Source organism: Oryzias melastigma, linkage group LG12, assembly GCF_002922805.2.
Source record: "Oryzias melastigma strain HK-1 linkage group LG12, ASM292280v2, whole genome shotgun sequence".
Classification (NCBI taxonomy): domain Eukaryota; kingdom Metazoa; phylum Chordata; class Actinopteri; order Beloniformes; family Adrianichthyidae; genus Oryzias; species Oryzias melastigma.
In genome coordinates, this window is record NC_050523.1 from 21,804,795 (window position 1) to 21,809,721 (window position 4,927).

The following is a 4,927-nucleotide window of genomic DNA, read 5'->3' on the forward strand; positions in this document are numbered from 1 at the left end:
CTGTAATCTACTTCCTGAGTAAAAACACATTTCTGACCAGTTTCATCTTGAACAAACACACTGACACGTTTCTCTTTAGAGTTCTGGTGCATCACATGATCTGCTGCTCTGACCTTCACTGTCCTCTGAGGACATCTCTGTTCTTCTGCTGAAGCAGACGGAAGCTCTGCTCTTCAACAGGAAATGTTTTATCAATATGATGATCAAAATGCCTCAAAGTATTTTTAGTTACAAAAAGATCATTTGAAAACGTCTTATTTCAAAATATATTAGAATACACAGAAACACGTAGAGATGAAAAACATTTACTCTCAATTACTAGATTAACCTTTAGGATGAAATAGAAGTTTAAACATCCACTCTAATGAAAATTATGTGTTTTTAACATGTTCTTGTAGCATTTTTCTCATGATGGAGGACATGATGTACATAAAAGAATTTAATATCAAAACAGATAAATACTCAAACCGTCATCATTTAATCCGGATTTTATTCTGATTGTTCTCCAAAAAAAAACAAGCAATTCCTATTGCTACAAACCTTAGACATTGGATAGTGGAGAAAAGACCAACAACATAGCAAAAGAGAATACGAAGAGGAAGCTAGCATGTCTTTGTTAGCCACATGACTTTGTTTACTATTACACGGACTTAAATACATGCTCTAATAACAAACAAATGTTACAACTTACTCGTGAAAGGTCATTCCACATCATCTGCTACCTAAAGAGTCCCGGTTGTATCCGAAGTCAACACAAACAACCGGCATGGTTCCGGTTCTCCGTCGACTATCGCTTTAGCACGTAGGGCTAGCTTAGCTTGACTCCTGCCACATAGCGGCGCCGCTGGTTCCCTCCGGATCCCTGAATGACGCGTCAATCTACGTTTATCAATACATCTATGGTAGCGAGGGCGGGGTCTAACTGCAGTCCAGCTGAATTGCGTCACGCCTCCCAGCATGCACTGCGGCTGAAACTGTATCTTTTTAAAAGAAAAAATAGATTTATTTGTCGTCATATTTCATTTATAAACAACATATAGTGTGTATTTCAAATTTTCCAACACATTCCAGCAATAAAAAAAAGTGTTAGCGTTAAAACCATAAGTTTGGGACGTACTACCATATGCAGGGTATAAATACAAGTGAGCGACATTTTGCAGACTAGGATCAGTTATGCTGTCAGGGAGCCGCCTGCAGTGGGTGAGGCGTTGGGTAGGACCTAGGTGCTCGTACTGGGCTTCCTCTACGGTGATGTGGGGGAGGTGGGCGGGCCACGGTGATGTGGCTCGTCCAGGTCTGTGATGATGTCACCCGGTGACGCGGTGATGCAGATCCGGTGTGGTTGAGCAGGTCTGTAGTCAATGCACGAGGGCGACGGGGGGAAGCTGCAGAGACGGACGGACATGCCTGTGTAAGCGTATACGGGTGTGCCCGTACGTTAGCACCCTGACTGGCATGATTGATCCTTTTGTCTTATTCTTCTTTGAATCATTATCTAACTGACTTTTCAAGCCATAAATTAAAACATTGAAATTGATTTTTGGTTGATTTCCAAAGAATTGGAAAGAAAAGTGACAGAGGTAAACATTTTTCCAGCCATACTGACTGATCATAAATCCATCTATATCAAATTAAATCTTACTAGTGAGGAGAGGAGAACGAATAAATTAAAAATTAAATTAAAAAAATTAAAAATCTGCAGATGAAAACCACGATTTTTTTTTAATGTCAGCAAAATCCCTGGGGCTTTATCTGCTGTTTCTCTCTTTTCAAGCATTTCTGGATTAAAACTTAATTTAAAAAAAAATGTGAAATTTGACCTGTAAATAATGTTACTGATAAGGAAGTTTGTGGTATTCCTGTGAAAAAAAAACTGTTACTTACCAAGAAGGTAAAGATATGGAGGATAACTTTAGCCCTGTTACTGAAACTATTAGACAGAAGTTTAACAGCTGGTTAACTAGAGATTTGTCCATTCATGGTCGAGTACTTCTAACTAAAGCAGAATGATGTCTAGAGCGTCATATATTTTCTCGCCACTAGATGTCACTAAAACCCCGTGTTCGGATCTGGATCAAATTCTTTTTAATTTTCTGTGGAAAAACAAAACCCATAAAGTTAAGAAAAACGTCCTGTCAAACTCTTCAGCTGATGGAAGATTAGAGGTTTTGACTTTTACTGTTTTCAATCGGGTTTTGAAAATTAAGTGGATCTCTTGAGAATCTCAATAGTTCATGGAATATTTTCCCAAACTATTTATTTGGTAATTTAGGAGGTCTCATTGTTTTTTTTTTTTTACTGAAATGTCCGTTTTCTGTCAGAAAACTCCTGTTAGATTGGACAATTTTCCCCAACAAGCTCCTTTATGCTGGACTCTTATGTTCAAACACAACTTTTCTCCTCACAATTGCACTTTGTGGAACAATTGTTACACAAAAACAAAAGTTTATTTCTACAAAACTGGTTTGTCAATAAAATGATTACAGTAAATCAATTATTTGATGATAGAGGAAATCTTCACATGTGAAAGTTTTTTACGCAAATACAATGTTGTTATACCTTAAAAAGAATTTGATTTGGTTATTGCCTTGATTCCACATAATGTATGTTTTATAGCACAACATGTAAAATATGAAGACTTCAATTTAACTGAAAAATGGATTTTAGTTAATGGAATTGATCTGGTTGTTAAGAAGGGCACAAACAAGTTTATTAGAGTCCAGTTAGATTATTATTCAAATATTCCTGAATGCAAACATAGGTGGCCATATTTAGATAAAAATTAATGGAACGCAATCTTTTAATTACCATATAAATTATATTGATCATTCTGTTTTGTTTGTTTGTCTTTGAAATGTTCTTGAGTGCTGCACTAAATATTGTACTGATATTCTGTTTGAATTAAAAAAAAACATAGTAGGTGTGTTTGAGATGATCTAGACCAGATGTGCTCGGCCTGTCAGATCGGCTCGGGGGCTTGCGACTAGTGATGACGTCACACAACTGTAACAAACTAGTTGGCTAATTAGCTGTTTTTCTGTACTGAAACTGACGTTTACAATATATATATATATATATTTTTAAAGAAAAGAAAAAGTGTTGAGCTCTGCTCGGGCTATTATTTATTATTTTGGCATTGACAGTTCCTTCACTAACTGCTCTCCTCAGTGTTTGTGTAACGGAGCAGAACGTGAGCTGCATGTTCTAGCGGGACTTCATCCGGTCCGTGCGACCAGAAAGAAGTTCAACATTGGCAGGATGTATTTAGAAAAAATACGTGCGAATAGTTATTTTCTTTTTTTTTTTAATGTGCGAACAACAACAAGCTAGCATGCTACTCGCTAGCACCCACTTTAGCTCAGACGTCCTTCTTCCCAGCCTGATTTCTCTCTATTAAAATAACGATCATTATCCTGTGATGATTCCTCTCCATCGGATTATTTCGTTGTCAAGGTTTTTGTGGCTGATTGCAAATATTCCTTCTCCTTTTGAGATTCTTAACGTATTTGTTCGGACCTCCTCGGTTTTTAACTCGGGAAGAATCCGTGCATTGTTATGGCGGAAGTGTCTGTGTAATTCCCCGTGTCACGTGACAGTGGTCTAATGGTCTGGACCAATCACAATCTTACACGTCATCTATGCGCCAGCCCCCGAGCCGACCTGACAGGCCGAGCACATCTGCTACCCATAGATATCATATAGATTATATATATTATATATATTATATCATATAATATTATATCTATGCTGCTACCTACACCGTAACCACGCCCTAATCGCACACGTGTATTACGTCACTTCCTCTTTGCCGCCAAGATTTGCGACGGTGGAGAGTTTTGGATTTGATCCCAGCTGATCGATCGCGTCGCCAGAGTCGCTACTATTCCATAAACCGTATTCCAAAAAACATCCATTCTTCTCTCAGTAACGGATCACCTCCTTCAACAGAGTCACCACGTTCAAAGGATGACTGCAGTTACAAACTCAGAGGTAAATACAACTTAGCTTCAATCCCTGATATTTGTGCTTCGTTGCTAATTTAAACAGTTCATACATTTCATAAATACAACGTTATATTTGTTTCCATAAAGACCCAAAAATGTGTTTTGTTTTTAATATGTACTTGTATAATTTTTCTGATGATGGAGGACATAAGAAGAAATGAAGATTAAAATTGTGTTTTTATTTTTTAATGATTGAAATAGTTTTGAATCAAGAGCAAATGAAAACATGTTTGTAAAAATGTTGTAGTTGTGTAAAATCTAAAAGTTCTACAGACACATTTCTGTACTGTCACAGTAAATGTTAAAGTTGTTGATGGTTTTAATAATTGCTGAGGCAAGAGAAATAGCATTACCTTTGGTTTGTAATTACCATTTAGTCTAGATTTTAAATTATTTTCTCTATGATATATATGATAAACACATGAAATTCTCTGTTTTTAGATAGAATATGTCCTGGACAAAAACTGTCCTCCAGGAGAGCTCATAGTGAAAGGATGATATCTGCTCAACCTGTGAAGACTTTTAGGTCCTGAATATGACACAATGGATGGAATCCTCCATAAGTATTGTTAGTCTAAAATACTGTAAAGAAAATATCATGTGAACCAAGATTTGAAGAGTATTTCTTTTTATTTCAGATTGAGAATGTTTGTCTAATAGCTGTGAGGAAAGCTGCACAGACATGTCATTAGTCATTCTGGTGCATCTTTTCTCTGGTTATAGACATGATGGGGTTAATGTCTGTGTGTTTCTGTTTCCTTTAGGAGAAAAATGTCGACATTGATGACATTTATGTTATGGTCACCCGGAAGGATCTCCAAGTTGACCTATTGGTCTACTTGCTAGTACTATTTTGATTGTTTTTTGTTCTCCTGTGTATGTGCATGTGTGTGTCTGTGTGCATGTTTACTAATTAGTATCAA

The 4,927-nt window shown here is 36.8% G+C and overlaps 1 long non-coding RNA gene across 1 annotated transcript; it reads right to left on the reverse strand.

Moving 5' to 3' along the window:
• Nucleotides 1-10: 10 nt before the first annotated feature.
• On the reverse strand, nucleotides 11-2,987 carry LOC112163251. The gene is made up of 3 exons (XR_002922249.2): nucleotides 1,163-2,987; nucleotides 692-980; nucleotides 11-540 (listed from the first exon to the last, which is right to left on the reverse strand). It is a non-coding gene; the product is annotated as an uncharacterized LOC112163251 (long non-coding RNA).
• Nucleotides 2,988-4,927: the final 1,940 nt, after the last annotated feature.